We start from the raw sequence: 23,264 nt of genomic DNA on the forward strand, positions 1-23,264 counted from the left end.
GAATAGTGGATATTATTACACAGGCATAAAGCTTATATTTTATAAGAAAAACAAAGTATAAACAAGTCAATACTTGAAATTTAAAAAAAAGGTTATTTTAGAATGTAGGCATCACTGAAAATATAGAATGCTTGGAACTGGGTAGCTCCAGGACATGAACATGATGATCAGGAAGACACGTTAAAGGACATAGAGTTTGAGTGAAAATCTAAATAACAACCAAAAATTAACAATATGAAGATTTGGGCCATAAATTTCTAGGCAGCATGTATAGAAAATCCATAGGCCATATAAAGGAAAATTTATATCCCCACTTGCTTCACGATCTCATCCCTTTATTGAATAGCATCAAGCAAATCTAAAGACTCCATTGAGCTTACTTGCAAAGTTCAGTACTATTTCAGTTCTGTTACTCTACAGGATGTAAAACTGAGAAACAGGCAGGTCAGTCTTCATTTTCAAAGAAGCATTGCTTGTTACTGACAATCCTGATTAATAATAATAATAATAATAATTAGTTACTATCTAGCTCCCAGGGTTTTTCTCAAATGAAAGGATATGTTGGTCAGCCCAAGTGAAAAGTAGATAGTTTTTTAGAAATAGTAACAATCATTTATGAATCAAAATCAAGTGACTATGGAAATGTTAAGTAGATTAAATATGCTCCTATTAGTTTGCTTAGTTAATTTTTACTAGGTCAAAGAAAGACACACAATTTGCAGTGAAGTTTCTTCAGTTTGAATAATTAATATATAAAAGTTTACTGTCATCTTTTATGGATTTTAATATCCATGCACTAGTCTCATTTTAACCTATTTGCTAAATGCTTCTTAATATTCTGTGTACATATTGTTTTTTTCCTTCCTTAGGGATACAGAAAAACAACAGTGTTATCTTAAAATCAATATCCTAAGTTCATGAAATACATATATTTAGAAGAAGTTTGCAATGTTATTTAGCTGAGCATGTTAATTGTACTTATGAGAGTGGGGGATGAGTGTAGTTGCACATTTAAATAATGTGCTCTATGGCTTTTTATGGTACTTGTTCTCTATCAATTTTAATGTTATGATAGATTGCATTATTCTTTATAGTTATCTAGTCTTTCTTGTAGGTACAGACAGGCAGATACAGCATACTTTAGTGTGTATTACATGTCACAGGAAGCAGCCTGTACTAGGGTGCTACCAGGATTATACATTTCTGACCATTGTGATATTTTCTTATTGAAGTCAACCTTGACAACAAAATGCAAGTATACATGACATACTTTGTGTTATTTCATCCTCTTTCCATTCTTGTTTACTCAGTCTCAATAATAATGTGACCCATCTAGACCAGCCCTTTCATCTTGAGTCCTAGAAAAGGGCTTTGTAACTGACACAGAAAAACATAAAACACAAAGAAGAAATAACTCTTATGTGTAATCCACTGAGATCTAGGTATGGCTTGTTTCTCCAGAAACATTTGATAAAAATTGACTAATATGAATATACATAGGGAATGAATATTTTTGCCTACTTAATATCAGATGTTTTTAAGATGCTGAAATATTAGGCAACTTTCCTGTTTATCTACACTTTATAGGAGAAACAGATTATAAAAAGTGAGAATTTTTTTTTAAAGATCATCTTTGAGCATTGTAGGATTCACGGATATAATCTATAATATTGTGTCCTTGAATCTGGGCAGTTCTAGAACTTGTATGTGATAACCAGGAAGCCACTTTAAAGGGACATGGAGTTTAAGTAAAAATCTGAGTAACAAGTAAACATTAACACTATGAAGATCTGGGCCCTAAGTTTCTAGGCAGTGTACATTGACAATCCATAGACCAGGAAGCAGGGCTGGGACCTACAAGAATGGAATGTGGTGAGCTGTGAAGCCAATGGTAGAAAACCTTTAGGTTGCATGAAGCCTTGTGATCTTAGAGTAGTGCACATTTTAATCTGTTCTAAGGGGACTCTACAACAGTCAAGCCTCACTGAAAGTATGCTTTTAGTACATTATAAAAAGTACCCACATCTTGACATCATTATTTTATTCCATTGACTTTTGATTCCTGAGCTGATTGTATGAGTTAATTTCATTATACTTTGTCCCTCATTCCTTAGGCTATCCTAAATATATTGATACATCCACCCTTCTGACAATATCTCTCTGTGACTTAAAACTACTTCTAAGTCTCACCTTACCATGAGGGGACTTCTCTGGTGTCAGTTTCCATGGTAATAAATCTAAAGAATTCTGTCCTTGCCTTCTGAGGAGAAGGTACACAATCTATTGTGTTTTCTTAGCATTTCAACATAATGTTCTCAGACAACATTATGATTTTATTCATAAAGATATTCTATATTTAGATAAAGGAGAATTAGTACCTAAGATAGTTTTAATATTCATTATTTAAAACCTAGCAGGCATCGTCTCTGTTTTTTGGATATGGTCATATAAACTTAAAATATTGTGACTAGTTCTTTAAAAAAATTAGTTTCTGTTAGAATAGGACAAAAAATAGTTGAAATTAAGATAAAAATTGCCCAGTCACTTGATAAAAATCTCTTTAGCCACAAATACCTGGACATGGAATAAACAAAACAAAAATAAATATATGAAAACCTATATATGTAGTCTTCAACCATTTATTTTATACCTCTAACATTGATTCTCTCTGCAAATAATATGAATCATCTAATATTTGTGGCATTCAAGAATAGGTGTCCTAAAAGGTAGAAATATAAGGTCAGATTATATTTATGTGGAAAAGTGAGATTTGTCTAGTAGATTGTTTTACATGTGAAGCAAAACAAATTGGGAAGCACATTTGATTCTGAGCTCACTAGTAGTTTCTAAGTGTCAAGACTATTACATGTCTTGCATGATCACAAATACAGGTAAAAAGTTTAACACAGGCTTAGTATTATTTTAAATTTTTATTAAATAAGTATACTGCTTTTTCTTTTCTTTTTTTCTTTTTCTGGTCTATTCTAGGACTTTTTTGTTTGTTTGTTTGTTTCAGTTTTGAGAAGCAAACAAAAGAAGTTATGCCAGAGAAGTGCTGTATCACTGAGATATAACCACTCCCTAAAACTGATTTTTATTGTACTTAATATCTTAATAACAGAATTCACCATATTTTAATTTTATATTTCATGTGAAGATATAAGTGGAGACTAAAATAATACTGAATTTTCAAATATATTTTGGCTATAAAATATATGTTAGTTAGCAGATCTAGTATGTTTGCCCAAATATGTAAAAAAAAATCCTCTAAAAATTTTCAGTAATTAGGTGTAAAATTGAAGAAAAATTTCCATCTAGTGTCTGGCCTTAATGAGGATGTACTATTCACAATATGGCCTACTCTTCTGGCTAAATCCTCCTGCTGGCAAGAAATGTAGCATAGTCTGTAGATACTCTTAAATTAGAATTTCTAAGTGCTGGTAGGAATTATTCAGTATTTGGCAACTGGTACTTCATGGATTTGACTCTTTTCAGCTTAATTTTCGATATTTCAAATCATTAGATGTCCTTTACTCCTATATTTTATTTACCTTTAGAAATTTTACCTGAAATACCTCTTGCATGCAATTATTATTTCTGAGGCATAAATACATTTCCTAATGTTTATAATGAAAATTTATATGCTGAGCATGGACAAAGTGGCATATACTCTAAACATCTCGGTGATCAGTCACACCCAGGAAACCAAGTTCATTGAAGAGAAATTTGATTTGATTTGGATAAGGAGAAAACTCCTGTTATTATCTGTAAAAACATTTTTGCTAGGTTTTTGGCCCTCCTGCTGAAGATGAGCTTGGTAATTAATTATTTGAGGAAGGAAGAGGATTACTGTAAGCAGATAAGAAACTAAAAATCTATTCAGTTTTTAGCTGGTGGATAATGGAAACCTTCTTTTAGATAAATGGTTCTGATGGATTATGTCTACATTAGAAACATTATGTAAACACTTTATTTAGATGCTTTTAAATTCTTCATGGGAAAAGAGAGCATTTTAATGTAATATACAACTTAATTTTTAACTAATTCAAAATCTGTACTTCTAACTTATTTTGCTGAAAGATATTGTCAGATATGAATGCAAATTCTAACTTTATAACTAAAATACTTTTGAACATATGCAAATTGTGAGGTATTTAAAATAATGTTTATAATACTGACATCATAGGTAACCATAAAGTTATAGTGAGTTGTAAAATATATAAGTGCATAAACACATGAAATGAGCATTCAGTAAAATTTAGCTCCTATTAATAATAACAATAATAAAGACAAGTACTAAAGCAATCAATCTATGAATAACAAATAAATTCTATTTGGGGTAAAGTCTTATAGAGCTGTTCAACTTGAAAGAAAATTCTAATTTATAGATGGAAAGGATAATTTCTATGTAACATCTAGATATATATTTCACAAATAAAGTTGTTGTTCTGCTTATAATTTCTTTGGAAAAAGACTGTTAAAAGAGTTGTTTCTCTGAAACACTTTGGTCTACAGTTTTATGATTTTAATTAAATAGAAGTATGCAGATAAAGAGCAATCTCTATTTTCAAAATGTACAAGGGAACTTGATAAGGGAATAATACAAATGTTCAACAATATTTTCCATGGTCACATTATGTGTAAAATGGAACAGAAATATGAAGTGACAGAATATATCAAATCATATACTGAGATATATTCAGTGGATAATAAGAAGGGAGCTCCAGTCCTGGTCTGCATTGATATATATTTCATTCTGTGATTTGCTTTTCATTAGTCATGGCTTTGGTAGACAACTCTAATACATTTTCTAAAACTTAAATTAAAAAAAACACAATATGAAGGAAGAGTTGTGATATGCGTCTCTATGACATTTAGGCAAGGGTTTTATTTCACTATTTCTTACTTTAAAATATTGTAATAGTAATTCTCCAAAGTTAGAACTCAATCTAGAAACAGTATGATGACAATTAACATCTGAGAAACTATAATACATGTAACATTGATGACATGCAAAATTATTTCATGTCATATTGATGAGTCATTTATTTGACAAATAATTTTATGTTTCAGGCTTATTAAAACAACAAGAATATGAGATCAATGACTTAATATATTATTCTTTGGAGAAAATCAAAAAGAAAGAAAATTGAATTTATTTAAAAACCATTAATAGAAAAATTATCACATAAATACTAGCATGGGTGGTGTACTGACAAGGCAAACTTTGCCAAGGTATAAGGGGAAGACTGGATTTTGAGAAATATTATCCAGGTGTACTATTTCTTAAATATTTTGAAAATTGTGGAAATCATTTTGAGAAACCAAAAATCATTTTACTTTCTTTTGTTATATTAGAAAAAATAAATTCTGTTAAAAATCTAATCACATTATGTTTTCATAATTTTTAAATTATAAATATTGTAAATTCACAATTGTGAGACATTTAGGGGTATTGTAAAATAATTTCATATTGGTTTTAAGACTAATCTTCAAATTACTTTTTTTCCCCAAATCTTACTTGACATAATCACAGAAAACACATTTATGGTGCATCTTTAAATCCATTGTGTCTTGACCATAGTACTTCCTTCTCATAATCATATAAAAAAAAAGGTCTGTCATATATGAAATCACAAATATTTTGCCCATCAAACTGAATCCTTCTTTAGAAACTTATTCTGGAGCCATATTTTATTTCAATCAGTCTGTTAAAAAAGACAGTAATTGTTTAGCAAAAATGCTCAACCAGCTCTTTAGAAAAATATTGCCATTTATAATAGTTATGAAGTTTACATTGTTATTTTATCCCTTACTTTTTTATTTTATTTTATTTTTTTGCTTTTAAGAAAAACAGTCTTTATATTTATGCCAGTGTATGTATTTCAAATTCTGGTGCCTAAAATACCTGCAGTAGGATCATCTGGGGTGATATTTAAATTCAGTTTCATAAATTGTTCCTACTCTGCTAAACCAAAACTTTTATGGAGAAGGCCTGGGACTCTTACAATTTTTTCAGTGGGTTCTAAATTATAGTGAAAACAAAGCTTGAGAATCAGGAAGATCTAGAGAACATTCTAATTAGATGATCACCATAATGATAGTTGACATCACATTCTTTCTCCACATCTCCCCTTCTTCCTGGTAAAGTTACTATTTATATAAAATGACACAATTTGCAGCTGCTTATGTACATATTCAGGTATATTTTCTATATGAGAAATTTTGCCTTTCCCACTGTTTGCATTTGGTCAAAATCTGGAAATGAATATCTTTATCTCATTGAGACAGAGTCCAGTGGGAAAGAAATGGCACACACAAATTGGAAACTTTCAAAGAGTTTATTTGCAAAAAATAATTTCAAAAGCTTGGATGGTATATAGCAGAATCATAATAGTGCTTGAACTTGAAGTTAGTATCATTGCATTTGTGAAACGACAGAAGGGAAGAAGAAGATTAGAGCCCTAAAGAAAAAAGCATTTTGTAGAATTAGCCACACTGGGAGAAGCAATGACCTTTTGTGCAGAGCTATAGCAATCACTAGGCAGGATGGCAAAGTGGTAAGTAGGGAACTACCAACTTTGACCTTCTTCTTCTAAAACCCATCAGTCCTGTGCTATGAGTCTCTAATGGCTAACCCAACAGGAACTCAGGAGACATATAAACTCACGATAGAGAAGGGAAACTCTGGAGGAGCTTATAATCATGATACTAATCCTGAATATATGAAGATATCATTGCTGTATAATCTAGGTGGCTTTGTGATAATAATATTGTGGAATACTGTTTTGTTATTGTGATGATTTGTGGTTAATTCAGTTTTGCCAGAAATTTGTATGTATTTGTGTTTAAATGTATATCTGCATGTAAGTACATTTTGTGTATATCCAAGAAAAACTGAAAAAAGGCTAAAAATAGAACAAAATGTGCTCTTAAACATTGCTATCTTATTGTCACCTGTTTTAAACCTCATAATTTTGTTTTTATTTTCTTAATGTGCTTAACTTCTCTGATTAATTCTAAACTTTGCATCTCATCTAATTATTTTGTTTTCTTCACATTTACATGATCATACAATCAAAATACATGATGTACATAGTCTACATTGGTTTCTTTCTGAATTACACACACACACACATACACACACACCACACACACACACAAAAATTATGTGTTTATCCAAGTGACTGATTTGGTATTCTTATTTGAGTACAAATGTCACACATTAGACAAATTGGTAATTATTTCCAATAACATTTAACTTTTGCAAATAGATTGCAGATCAGTATAGATGCATTTCAATTTTGATTAAATGACTGAAAAATTAACTTTTAACAATGGCTTTATTTTGACATTGTTCCTTGTATCTATTTCTATTATTTGTTTACAGAATACCTAACATAACTTACCTGATTCAAATTTAATCACCTTGTTTTACTAAATGATATGAATCAGACCTTCTGCAATTAGAGTAGAAAACTAAGATGGCATTAGCTTTAAAACCAGCAGGTATAAGTAATTTTTCTATTGCTTCAAATGGAGAACCAGTAAATTCCTTAGATTATTGCTACTTGCTCTTAGCTTATGATTGGATCATCTCCTTACTTTTCTGGAAACTTATTCACCTAACTGTAAGCTGCAGCTCTACCAAGGAATCAACTCTGTCATTTTAAATTCTAGGCATGGAATGAATTCAGCTTTTTTTTTTACCCTTACCAATTCCCAAAGTATAAGAACTTGAGTTGTCAGACGAACAAGAGATAATAAGGGAGAATTTTGAAATATCCATCCCAGGAGATATTTAAAAATAGCATTGAATTATAGAAACCCCTCATGCAGATATACCCTTGCTTAAAAATATAGGTATTTATTTTCATTGTTTTTATGTCTACATTTTAGTCAGTATTTTAGGAAAAAAATGAAAAGTAGTAATACTCTAACAGGAATATAGAGAAAAGCAATAATTAAACATAAATTAGGGAAAACCCATTGAATTGATGTCACATTTGCTTGATGGATATTGAGATAACACTATTAAATTAAAAGATCTTTTAGAATTTGAGATTACCCTGAAATAAGCATGTTATAGTTCTGAATAATTTCATTCTACTTATTTTTAGGTATTGATATTTTCATGAATTGATCTTGGACTGTGCTCAGATTTCTCAGAGGAAAAGTTTGAAAAATATATTTTTGAAATAAAATGTTAACAGAACTGATCAAATTACACTGAGAAGTGATGCTTTTAAATATTGTTCCACTCATTTACATGTTTATTTAACCATTTAAAATATGTAATTTAATAAAAATTCAAGTAATTTTCATTGAATTTGATAGAAACTAGAACAGGTCACTGCAATCTTGGTTGTAGCATAGATCTCCTGGACCTTGGAACTAAAATGAGGCCCAAGGATGAGAGCTTGACTTTTCAATAATGATTGAAAGACCAACCAACAAACTCTGAGCACACAGAACTGTGCAATGAATATTTCTACTTAAAATGGCATTGCTTTGGACACTAACAAAATATTAGGTAAATATCTTGTAAGACAGACATGTGTCTAGTTCTAACAGATGGTAAACTATGCCATAAATCTGAGTATGACTTTTGAATTTTGAATAACAAACAATATTAAATAAAAGTTAAATAATGAAATTCCAAAAATTGGTGTGTATTCAAGATTTCGGTTTATGATAATGTTAATGAGTAAAGGATGTCTTTTATATTGTAGTTGATGCCACTGAAACATTACCAACCAGTGAGAAATACTGCAATGTGTGTTTGTGTATTTGTGTGTGTGTGTGTGTGTGTGTGTGTGTTGAAAGTCCTCCTTCATTTTTCATAAACATCTAGAAGAATATATTATTTGGGTAAAATAGTGAGGTATAAGATTTCACTATTAATGAATGTAGAATGAAAAGTTATTTCTAATTCATAGAAAAAATTCAGACCACCTAAAGAAAAATTAGATAAATTTGAATAGATATTCAAAATTTTGAATGTCAATAAATACCAGTATATAAGTTAAAAAGCATTGTGAAACATTAAATAAAAATATTTGTAAAATCTGTGACAGAATAGATTTTATATTTTAAAATATTTCATGTAGAGTTTAATTAATAAGAGAAAAGATAAAGTTTACACTATAAATTGAACTGTGAAAATTTAAATGATGTTCATTAAAAAAAAAGAGAAGCCTATCTTGAATGACTAAGTAAATATTGTAAAACGTGCATGGTAGAGTTGTTTAAAATATGTTCCTCTGAGTACTCAACATAATCAACATAAGAAGTGGAAGATAAATGTATTTGAAGCATTCTTTTTGCCCCTTTCTGGAAACCACCCCTCTCCTACACCAGAGTTAACCATGGTCATAATTTTGTTTACCTTTTGAGTTTTCTTCATGAGTTTAATTCCACTTTCCCAATGCTAATCGGTAGCAAAAATGTATTAATTCTCTACATGGATGTTATAACTAGTAAACTAAGCATGTTTATATTTGAGGAATGATAAACTGAATAGACTTTTCACAAGCATAAACAAGTTCTTGGCATTATTATAGTATCACATAAAGAGTAGATTCACAATCTTAAAAAAATTGCTTATGCTCAACCTATTCTTTCTACCTAGCCCTTAACTACTGGTCACTAGTGACTTTTATACTGTCTTCATTATGTTCCATATTTTTAGATTATCATTTGTTGGGACTCATAGAATAGAAAACCTTCCCAGGAGATTTTTTTCACTTAGCAATATAAACTTAAGGTTCATCTATGTTTTTCAGTGACTTTATAACTCATTCTTTTTATTATAGAATAACAGTACATTGTATGGAGATATAATTTATTTACTTCACTTCCTGAAGGTATCTTGGTCGTTTCTAAGTTTTTACAATGGGGAATAAAACTACAAATATTCCTGGATTTTTGCTTATTTGGGTAAAGACCACGGAGCATACCTTAAGAATATTTAGGCTGCTATAATATAAACATCATACAATTGGTAACTTATAAAAATATTGAGTTATTTTTTCGAAAACAATGTTCCAATTACACAAGTGTGGTAGTTAAATTTCCATCACTGTGATGAAATTTCTGAGATAAACAATTTATAAAAAAGAAAAGTTTATTTTGACTCATGGTTTCATAGGTTTCAGTTCATGGTCAGTTGACTCCATTGCTTTTGTGCCCGTGGTGAGGCTGACCTCAGAGTGGAGAATGTGCACAAGAGGTGGCTGCTCACTTCATGGAAGCCAGGAAACAATAAAAAGAGAAAGATGGAGAGGTCAGAGTCTCGATACATCCTTAAGGGCACTTCCATAATGACCTCACTTCCTTCCACCAGGTCCCACTTCCTAAAGGTTGCACCATCTCCCCAATAGCACTACAAGATGGCAAACAATACTTTACTATATGGTCTTTGAGGACATTTCAAATTAAAACCATTTTGACTTGTTTTAAAAGAAATAAAATTGGATTTTAGTTTGCTACATCAACAATGGTGAAATTCATGACAAAACCTGCATCACAGATTTAAGATTTATATAATATCACCCAATAATATACATGAACATATCCAGATATTATGGAAAAACTATATCCAATAATTAAGATGCTATTCACTTGTTCATTAAAAATTCTAGATGATCAAAACCTGCTATGTTCAATAATGAAAATGTGTAAGAGAACGAATTAGGAATTTTTCATTCAGGCCACGATGGAGAATAGTAATAGATTTATACTTCTGCTCTAAACAACTAGAGAAACAAGAAAAATATATTCAGCCATCAATACCTGAATTCATAAATAGGTAACAAAGGCCTGTAAAACTGAAGAAAATGGAATAAAAGATGATAAATTCTATGATTCCAAGTATCTACTTTATGGAAGAAATTTTCAGAAGAGCTACAATTTAGCTAGCAGATAATTGTAGAGGTGGGAGATTCAGGAGGAGGTTCTCTTAAATCTAAAGAGAGGTATACCAGATTCTTTAGCTGAATACTGATTTGAGCATGGTGGTAAAGTAACTAATACTCAGGAAAGAATTACTGTGAACCTATATTATAGAGCTCTTAAAGAGATAAGTTTGTGTTGGTACAAGTTAGATGGAATGATGCTGTAAAGCGTAGAGCATAAGGTAAACAATCCAGAGGTATCTCTTTAGTAGGACAGCTAAATTTAACCTCAAAGTTTCTCTGGATCTACACTAAGCAATGTTTATAAACAAGACTGGAAAGAATCCTGTAGCTTGAAATTAGCTTAGATTACTTGCTATTTCAATAAATTGTAACAAAATCTCAGTATGAAAAATACAAAATTTCAAATGTTTACAACCTGTCAAATATATTAGTCATAAAGAAGCAGGAAGTTATGCCTTTTAACCTAGAGAAAAAAATATTTCTCTGAAAATCTGGAAATGGAAGTTGATGTAATTATTGTCAACAGGGAAAAATGTTCAAGTAATTAGGGGAAAATGTGACTACAATGAAGAGAAAAGCAGATGATATAAAGATGTTACAAAATGTACTCCAGTGTCCTTATTGACTGTTCATTATTATAATTGATAAAAAGGAAGTATCCTCTTTAAAATTGTGCAGAGCACTCCCAGGCACATACCCACCCTGCTGAGTTGTTTATCTACAAATAACAGGAGAGATCTGCTGTGCCAGGTGTCCCTGACTCAGTCAGGTGAGGTGAGGACCCATAGCAACTCCCTAGCAACCACTAATCAGCATGAGACAGGGAAAATATCTGGGAAGCCAGGTGACCCTCCCAGTAGTTTATGGTGGTTGATAACATGTTGGGAAACCATGTAGTTCAGCATGTACTCCCCTTGTGGCTTAAACCAATGAGTTCAAACGAATCCCCCTCTTGTAGTAACCAATCACCCCTACACAACTTGTTTCCACCAGTGAATGTGCTAATCATGTTTTAGAGTTGTTTTATGATTTTCCCGCAGTGTGTGATGATTTGCTAAGAGATGCTATGATGTATGTGAAGTCGCTGCCTTCCCCAAAGAGTGTATAAAACTGCTGCAAACCCTGGGCTCGAGGCCTCTCAGTATCACCAGTTGCTGTGTGCACAGAGGACCAAGCTAGCTTGCAATAAATGCATCTTTGGTGAAAGAAAGAAAGAAAGAAAGAAAGAAAGAAAGAAAGAAAGAAAGAAAGAAAGAAAGAAAGAAAGAAAGAAAGAAAGAAAGAAAGAAAGAATTGTGCATGTGTCTAATTTTTGTAATTCACAATTCTATGAGCTTTGTTACATAGATAAGTAGATAAATGCTCTTTGTTATTTCCATATATATTTAAGATAGTGTTATGGTTCAGATATGTGTTATCCCCCCAAAGCTATGTGTAAGATGATGTAAGAAAGCTTAGAGGTGAAATGAGATCCTCAACATAATCATTAACTGTAGGCAGGTAGTATATAGCTGAAGGAGGTGGATCAATGGGAAGCTGAATTGGAGTATATATTTTGTCCCTATGAGTGACAGCCATGATGTTCTGCCTCATTTCAGGCCCTTAAGAATGGAGCCAGATGTATATGAACTGAGACCTATGAAAACATGAGCCCTAGATAAACCTCTCCTCCTCTAATTGTCTTGACAGATCTTTTTGGTCCCAGCCATGAAAAAGCTGAGTCCAGCCATGAAAAATTGCTAAGTCCTCTTACTTGACAACATTATAATAAAGAACTAATGGTCTTCATTCCTCATGAGATTCTTTGCTTTGTAATAAGTTATTTTATTATTAATATAGACCCTTCAAATACTTTTTGTAACATTACCAGATCACGTATTTTGTTTAATACTAAGAAGTTATGTTTTCTCATCCTTTTATTTGCCATCAATTTTTCTTTGTATTTAATGTTTTTTAAGCTGCATATAGTTGTTTCTTGATCTTTTGAACCCAATCTGTAAAACAGTATTCTTTTTGATGCGGTTATTAGGCCACTTATAGTTAATATAAACATTGATATGGTTAGGTATATATTTCCATCTTAGTATTGTTTTCTACTTGTCCTAGCTTTTTTTTAGTATTGTTTGTTTTTGTCTTATTTTATATTGTAATTAAAAGAACATATGAGTAGGTAAGTTATAAGAACTTATAAGAGAGATTACCAACATTACAACATTATATATTCAATTGTATAAAAAGTTGATGTTCAATGGTACCAGGCTTCAATAAGATACATAATAACTATTATAATGTCTTAAAAGGTATAGTATATAATTAGTATTATAGTATAATTTATAGGAAAATGTTTTTTAAAAGGTGTAATATTAAGCTTATACTGCAATACCAAATCTATACATCCTCATATTCAATTTTAAGTAAATATATGCCACATTTTTAGTTTCTGATCATAAGTATACATAAAAATATGTACTTCCATATGTTTATAGAATTAATAAGTTCAATTTAAATGAATTATATACACATAAATTACAACAAAAATATTATAGCAAATAAGACTTTAAAATGGACAATATATTTGAACCTGCATAATATCAAATATAAATATGACAAAAAATAATGTTACCTTAGATTAGGTAAAGGGAAGTAAAAGGAGGGGAAGGCAGGGGATGTAGGGTTAAGAAAAATAGTAGAATGAAACAGACATTATTACTGTATGTATGTATGTGACTATATGACCAATGTGATTCTACTATATATATATATATATATATATATATATATATATATATATTCAGAAAAATGAAAAATTATATGCCATCTATGTATGATACATCGAAGTATATAAGTGCATCTACTGTCATGTATAACTAATTAAAACAAATTTAAAAATATGACAAATACACATTTGAAAATATCTGTCAATAGGAAAAAGGAAATAAACACTACAATATAATTCCATTATGTACCTATTAGAATAAAAGTTAAAATGAAAGACAGTGCAAGAATGAGAATCCTTACTTGTTTCCTACTTTTTAAACCCTATTTTATCTATTCGGACATTCTAATTAGCAAGCTGAAACCTTACCTGTATAATTATAAATAGAATTTGCACCAGTGATACAGGTCAAACTTAAGAGAGGCTTAAATTAAAAATGTATCAAGAGACATTGATATCTCATATCAATGATACAATTTAAAATGATACAATTTAAAATGTATCAAGAGGCATTGATAGCTCATATCTCTGAAGAAAGGCTGGTAAACTCTACACATCAACTCCAGATTTAATTACTTGTCGGTTTTTTTTTTTTTTTGAGGGGGGCGGGGAGAGAGAGAGAGAGAGAGAAAGAGAGAGAGAGAGAATTTTAATATTTATTTATTTTTTAGTTTTCAGCAGACACAACATCTTTGTTTGTATGTCTTGCTGAGGATCGAACCCCAGCCCCATGCATGCCAGGCGAGCATGCTACCGCTTGAGCCACATCCGCAGCCCAAAATTACTTGTCCTTTGATTTAATAAATGCATTTGAATGTCCAGTATGTGCTAGATGGTGTTTCATAACCAAGCATAAATCGGTGAATAGGACAGACCACTCCTGATCATATTGAGGATCTATTTTAGTATGGTGAAAGAAATTATAAAGATGACATTAAGGAAAATATAAGGTCTGACAATAATAATAAACAAGAGTCAAGCAGGAGTAGGTTAAACGGGGAAATGCACTGTTGACCAAAGGTTTATGGGAAAGTTGTGCTGAGAAGATAGAATTTGAAGGATAACCAGGAGAGGAACTCAACAGGACAAATGTCTTGTAATATACACAAAATGCTTAGCATTGAGAAATATCAATAAAAAAGGAATAACAACTCATAAAAATTGTCATTGTTCTATTAGAAATGTGGAAATTGAGTATTTGATTTTAACAGCACTAACAGAATTTAATTTGTGTATGTTATATGTTCAAGTTGCAGATTGAGAATAGTCTTCAACTACCATCTCACCCTTCAGGTGTAGACTGTTAAATATTTTAGTGGACTTCCTACTCTCATCTTAGAATGGTAATTCACTATAATCACTATTAATATGAATTTATTCAGAGGGCAAAGAGAGCAAATTCCCATGTGGGGATATTTAAAGTCTCTAATTTGTAAGTTCAAGTAGGTGGTTAAAATGTTTAACTATTCCATTAAACTGTTATAACCTAAGGCAACCTAAGGCAAGTTGTTCTAAAAAAAAAAAAAAATTGAATGGGACTTTAGTACTAAGATAAAGGTAGTCATATTTCACTGGATGCATATGATAAATAGTTTTCAAAATTAAGAATAACTTCTGTTAGTTCTGAGCCCAGATGGAACTGTAGAATTGCATGCTATTCCATTTATAATCCCAGAAGAAATATATCTATAAGTATGTAATTTCATTATATTTTAATATAACTGTATGCATTATAAAATTCTGTGTATTATTTACTAATTGGCTCTATTTTGAATTTATGAGGATGTAATCTATAATTCTTATATATTACAATTTACTATGGGTCTCATGAAAATTATTTCTCAGACCAGTTTAGTATCTGCTATATTTATACATTTCAATTATATATTTAAAATTAATACTTATTTTCAGATAAATAGACTATGATTTTTAGAAATAAAATCATTTTTAATTGAATTTATTCTTTAAATTAGTATGTTTTCCTGATAAAAAAATTCAAAATTTATAAAAGAGTAGTGAATGTATTCATCCTCTTTAATTAACACCTACTAAATTTTCCTAGTGGTGACCACTCATGGTTTTCAGCTTCTGGAAACATCCTACATCTGTACTGATTGATACAAATATTATATTGTTATTTTCTTACAAAATAGGTATTATGTTACACATTTTATTGTTGATGTTTCCCACTGTGTGTCATTCATTAGGCACCATCCCTTTCAATAGAGAGATAATGTCATTTCCAATCCAATATACTTCATTGCATTAATGAATTATAACTTTACAAACATTTTCTATTATTATTGATTTAGGTTCTTTTTTCCTATTTTGCCTTATAAAACAATGATGCAATGAATACATTTCAAAATTAGCATGTTGTATATATATGCAGGTATAGGTTGTTTAATTTCTCAGAAATAAATTTAGCAGATTAATAGATGAATGAGAATACATTTGTAATTATGAAGATACAGTGTAATATTGTCATTCATTAAGAATTTTGCTGCTGAGACAGGGAAGATAGTGGGGTAAAAGACTGCTCTATGTTATGAGAACTAGAAAATGGATAAACAGCTTCTCAGTGAGATGGATAAAACAGGGTTTATACAGGGATTACATACAGGACTCTCACAAAAACTTTCAGAAGGTGGGATACAATAAAATAAAAGAAGAAAGCTCACTGCTGGTTCCAATGGCTTCCAGAGCTGATCAACCTTGGGCAAAGTAAGGAGGAGGCCTCAGAATCTGCATTCTATTTGGCACCATGGAGTGCTTTGGTACAAACAAAATCAGAGATCAAGGTCACTGTTGTACTGATCTAGAGAGTGTGCTATACTATTTCATGGTACAGGAAAGACTTCATCTGTCTCCTGGTTGTCCAGAGGAAACCAAGGCTAGAGTGGTGTTGCCAACAGAGGTATGGAGGCCATTAACTGTGGGAACAAGTTCATGAGCACAGACCTGGAATATCTGAGCAGGTTCTGAAAACCAGACCTGAAGGTGTTACACCACATGACTCAGAGAGTCCCTAGGAGATCAGGAGAAATTCAGTTGCAGAAAGTCTTTTACTCCAGGGGAATATATGTCATTGAGACTCAAGAGATCCCAGGATCCTCCAGCATATTGAGTTTGGAGGCTCATAGGACCAAGTGAGGCAGGCAAGGACAGATTGGGCAGTGAGAGTGACTGTGCACTTGGGGACTGAGTCTGAGGATGGGATGGCTTGGATCTGTGGATGACTGAGGGGGTGAAGAATTGGCTTTCTTTTCTCTCTCTCAATTGTGTACTGAATGAATCATGGATATTCATACATATACACATTTGTTTCTCTTTCCTCATTTCTAGAATTTTGAAGGTAGCTATTTTTCATAACTAGGCTTTTTATAGTATATTTTGGGTTTGTTTGTATTGTTATTCATTTGGCTTTTTTTCTTGATTCTCTTTTTCACTTTTCTTTTGCTAACAGCCAAATTCTATTATTCTACCTTTCACTTTTCCTTTAATTTTTTACTTCTACTTTCTCTCCTCCTCCCTCATAATCATGGCATTGTACATCTTTTCTTTATTCACCCTGTTCTTCTTTTGAAATAGCAAATTCTCTTATAAATATACTGTTTCTACTATTGGCAATTGCTTATCATACCATTGTTGTTAATTGTGCCAATTAATATTATAAATGTCATAATAGGAAATAAATATTTAGCTTAATGCTGTATATTGCTTATATTTGTTGCTCTTATTTGTCTCCTTTTATACTGTGACATAATAGAAACATTTAGGGACACTGTAAATTCATAGGGTATAAAATCTCCTGCTTCAGATTGATACTGATTAATGGGTAGACAAACAAATAAAAAAATACTTCAATAACAGAAGTTATTGACGCTGCTGTTGAGGAAATATCAGAGATGAAGATTAGAAAGTTCATAATTAAATGGATTTCCAAGGTAAAAGACATGTAAGAAATGAAAATAGAGAGAAAATATATGAGCTGATTGATCACTACAATAAAGAATAGATATTCTGAGAAAAAATCAAATGGATTTGAAGTGAAGAAATGAAAACACAAATTAAAAATTCATGGAAAGCATCACCAGCAGATTAGACCATGTGGAATACAGAGTTTCAGGCAATAAAGACAAAGTATATAATCTTAAAAATAAGCTTGACCATGGAGAAAAGATGTTAACAAACCATGAACAAAAATTTTAAGAAATATGTGGTGACATCAAGAGGCAAAATTTAAGATTCATTGGGATAGGTAGAGGCTATTAAATATAAACTAAAGAATGCATAATCTTTTTTATTTTTTAGTTTTTTTAGTTGTATATGGACCCAATATCATTATTTATTTATTTTTATGTAGGGCTGAGGATAGAACCCAGTGCCTCATGTATGCGAAACAAGTGCTCTACCACTGAGCTACAATTCAAGCCCTGAGTAATACACATCTTTTAAATAAAATAATATGAAAAAAAATCTTAAGCCTTAAAAATGAAATGGAAAATAAAATCCAGGGGTCAAAGATGAATCCAGATACACAGAATTACAACAAACACTCTCAAAGACATATTATTATGAAAATGCCTAACATACAGAATAAATATAGAATTTTAAAAAGCTACTAGAGGAAAAGTGACTGGTCATGTTTATAAGTAAACTAATCTGGATCTCAACTGATCTCTCAAGCCAGATCTTAAAAGCAAAAATGTCTTACATTAATATATTCCAAGCTTCAAAAGAAAACAGATGCAAACAAAGAACACTATACACAGCAAAATTAAGCATCAGAAATGAAAATGAAATAAAAAATCCCATGATAAATCAAAGTTAAAAGAATTCATAACTTGAAACCCTGTACTACTAAACATACTATAGATAAACTATTTCACAAAGCAAAAATGAAAAATAAAAATGAAAACCAGCAGAGGAAGAAACTACACTAGAAGAATAATGAATCAAAGAGGAAAATAATTCAAATTAAAATTTAGAAATAAATCAAAATAAAAGTGAATAAGAACTATATCTCAATATTAACCTTGGATGTTAATTTAAAATCATCAACCAAAAGACACAGACAAGCAGATTGAATTAAAAAAAAAGAATATGCTGTCTCCAAGAGACTCAACTCATAGGCAAAGACATCCACAGAATGAGGGTGAAAAGATGGGAAAAAATATATCCTTCACAAGGATCTCATAAAAAAAGCGGGTGTTTTAGTTCTCATATGAGATAAAATGAACTCCAAGCCAAATTTCATCAGATGACAAAGAAGGTCATTTAATACTACTTGAAGGAATTATACAAAAACAGGAAATAAGAATCATAAATATTTATGTCCCAGACAATGAAACCTCTATGTATCAAACAAGAATAACAATATGAAAATCCAAATAAGTCACAACACAATAACACTTTGTGACTTTAACACACCTCTTTCATCACTGGACAGATTTTCCAAAGAAAATTAAATAAATAAGCTATAATACTGAAAAATACAATTAATATTTAGACTTAACAAACATGTATAGTATTTATTCCATCAAAGAATTTACTTTCTTCATAGCAGAACATGGATTATTTTTTAACTTAAACTGATCTAAAAAATTTTTTAATTAGTTATACATGACAAAGAAGTATGTGTTTATGCACTTTGATGTATTATACTTAAACTGTTTTTTAAGCCACAAAGCAACTCTTAGCAAATACAAAAAAAATACAGATAATACTTTACATTCTATCAGATTATAATCGAAGAAGACTAGGAATAAATAATAATATATATAAGAAGGAAGCTACTATAATACTTGGAGACTGAATATTATGCTGTTGAATGATCAATTGATAGCAGAAGGGGTGAAATTAAAAAATACTTACAGGTAAATCATAATAGTAATATCATATAATAAAATCTCTTGGACACTATTAAGGTGTTCTAAGAGGAAAATTCACAGCATTGAGCCTATTTTAAAAGAATACAAAGAAACCAAATAAAAAATATAAAAATATGACTCAAGAACATAGAAAAGGAAGAACATAGCAACATCAAAAGCAGTAGAAGAAAGAGAATAATTAAAATCAGAGCCCAAACCAACACAATTAAAATAAAACATTCAAAACTCAACAGAACAAATGGTTGATTTTTTGAAAAAAAAAAGAAATAAAATTGATAAACACTTAGCCAAGCTAAGGAAAAGAGAGAGAAAATTCAAACTACTAAACTTCATGATGAAAAAAAAGTATCAAAAAGAAGACTACTGAAATACAGACAATAATTAGACACTCTTTTGGAAATATATACTCTAATGAATAGAAAATCTTGAAGATATCACAAATTTTTAGAGACATGTGACCTACCCAAATGGAACCAGGGATATAGAAAATTTAAACAGATTAATTTCAAATAATTAAAATGATGACACATCAAAACATACCAACAAAGAAAAGCCTAAGACCAGAGTGATTCTCATTTGAGTTCTACCAGACCTTTAAATAAGTACTAACATCAATTCTATTCTACTCAAATTATTCCATAAGAGATAAAAGCAGGGAACCCTTCCAAACTCTCTGTGAAGCTATTGTCATCTTGATACCAATATCTAAAGATGAATCAAAGAAAGGAAAGTACAGACCAATATCCTTGATGAAAATAGATACAAAAATTCTTAATAAAATACTGGAAAAATAGCATACAAAAACATATTAAAATGATAGTATACCCTGATCAAGTGAGTTTCATCCCAGGGATGCAAGTTTGGTTAAACATAAGAAAATCAATAAACTTAATTCACCACATCATTAGTAGACATAAAGAAAAAAATCACATGATTATCTCAATAGATACAGAAAAAATCATTTGATAAAATACAGGAAACATTCATGTTCAAAACACTAGAAAACTAGAGATAGTAGAGAAATACCTCCACATTTTAAAATGCATATGAACAAAGCCAAGACCAACATCATTCTAAATGGAGAAAAACTCAAAACATTCTCCTGAAGACATGAATAAGACAGGGATGCCCTCCTTCACCACTTCTATTCAATATGGTTCTTAAAACTCTAGCCAGAGAAATTAGGCAAAATAAAGAAATTAAAAGAATATGAAATTGAAAAGAAGAGCTCAAACTATCTCTGTCCTCAACATAATCTTATATTTAGAACCCAAGAAAACTTCAACAGAAAACTTCTAGAACTTACAAGTTAATTCAACAAAGTAGCAGGATATAAAATTAACACCCATAAATGTATTCCCATACACCAATATGATCAACTAAAGAGAAATTAGGAAAACTATCCAGCTCAATATAGCCTCAAAAAAATTGGGAATCAATTTAACAAAAGAGGTGAAAGAACTCTACAAAGAAATGTACAGAATGCTAAATAAATAAATAGCTAGTTAGATAGATAGATAGATAATTGAAGAATACTTCAGAAGATGGACAGATCTTCCCTGTTCTTGAATAGGCAGAATAAATATTATCAAAATAGTAATACTATCCAAAAAACCCCCAGATTTAGTGCAATTCCTATTAAGTTTCCAATGATGTTCTTCATAGAAATAGAAAAAGCAGCCATGAAATTCATTTGGAAAAATAAGAGGCCCAGAGTATCCAAAGCAAAGAAAGTGAAGAAGTGGTCATCACAATACCAGACTTTAAGTAATAATACAAAGCTATAGTAACAAAAATAGCATGGCATTGACACCAAAATAGACATGTAGATCCATGCTACACAAAAGACTAAAAGAATAGATGACACAGAGACAAACCCACATAAACACAGTTATCTTATAGTAGATAAAGGGGCTGAAAACATACATTCGAAGAAAGATAGCTTCTCCAACAAATGGTGCTGGGAAAACTGGAAATCTATGTGTAGGAAAATGAAGTTAAGCCCATATTTCTCACCGTGCACAAAACTCAACTCAAAGTGGATCAAGAACAGAGACTAGAACAGAGACCCTGAATGCAATGGAATAAAAAGAGGGCACAAATCTACATTATGTCAATAGAGGAACTGCCTTCCTTAACAAGACTCCTAAAGCACAAGAAGTAAAATCAAGAATCAATAAATGGGATGGAATCAAACTACAAAGCTTCTTTTCAGCAAAGGCAACAATCAAGAATCTAAAGAGAAAGCCAACAGAATGGGAGAAAATCTCTTTCACCTGCACCCCTGCACCTCAAATAGAGCATTAATCTCCTGGATACGTAAAGAACTCAAAAAATTTAACACCAAAAGAAAAAAAAATACAAATAGCCCAATCAGGAAATGGGTAAAGGAACTGAACAGGCATTTCACAGAAGAAGAAATATGATCAGCCAACAAATATATGTAAAAGTGTTCAACATCTCTAGTAGCTAAAGAATTGCAAATGAAAACTACAATGAGATTTCACCTCACTCCAATCATAATGGAAATTAACAAAAATACAACAATAAATGTTGAGGAGGATATGGGTAAAAGTATACACTCATACATTTTTGGTAGGACTGCAATTTGGTGCAACCATGATGGAAAAATCTATGGATATTCCTCAAAATTCTAGGAACAGAACCACCATTTGACCCAGTTATCCCACTTCTCATTTTATTTCCAAATGATTTTAAATCAGCATATTACAATGATGTCATCACATTCATGTATATAGCAACACAATTTACAATTGTTAAACTATGGCCCCTACCTAGATGCCAATAAAAATATTTTGTTTTATATATATATATATATATATATATATATATATATACATATATGTGTATATATATATATGTGTGTGTGTGTGTTTCTGTGTGTGTATGTATATATATATAAATAAATATAGCATATATAAATATATATATGAATTATTACTCAGCTATGATGAAAAATGACTTTATGACACTTGGTGGTAAATGGATAGATCTGGAGACTATCATGTTCACTGAAATAAACCAATCTCAAAAAACCAAAGGCCAAATGTTCTCTCTGATATGTGGATGCTAACCCACAACTAGGGAATGAGAGGATAAATAGTAGTTCAGTAGATTAGAAAAAGGGGGATAAGGAATAGGAAAGACAATGGAATGAATCTGACATTTTACATATATATATATATATATATATATATATATATATAGAGAGAGAGAGAGAGAGAGAGAGAGAGAGAGAGAGAGAGAGATGGGACATGAGCTACTGCAAAGGGTGAAATATGTTAATATTCACTATAATTAGAGAAATATCCTATATATAATATATCCCAATATAAGTCATATATATATATATATATATATATATATATATATATATATATATACACATATATATTTATATCACAGTGAATCTCTACATAAATGTTATCCAGAAGACTAGCATGCTAATTAGAATAAGATATATTTCATACTTACATAAATATATCAAAATGAATTCTACTGTCATGTATAATTTAAAAGAACAAGTTAAAAAAAGAGTTATACCCTCATGCTCTCCCATAATTCTGAAAATGTCTATCTGCAGCATTTACCTATGGAATATATTTATAACATAAATTTCTATTTCTATTTGAAGGTAGATATTAATATCTCAGTATATGATAATTTGAATATTAACACATTTTCACCCTTTGCAGTAGCACCTGTCTGAAATCC

Source organism: Urocitellus parryii, chromosome 6 (assembly GCF_045843805.1).
Source record: "Urocitellus parryii isolate mUroPar1 chromosome 6, mUroPar1.hap1, whole genome shotgun sequence".
Taxonomy (NCBI): Eukaryota; Metazoa; Chordata; class Mammalia; order Rodentia; family Sciuridae; genus Urocitellus; species Urocitellus parryii.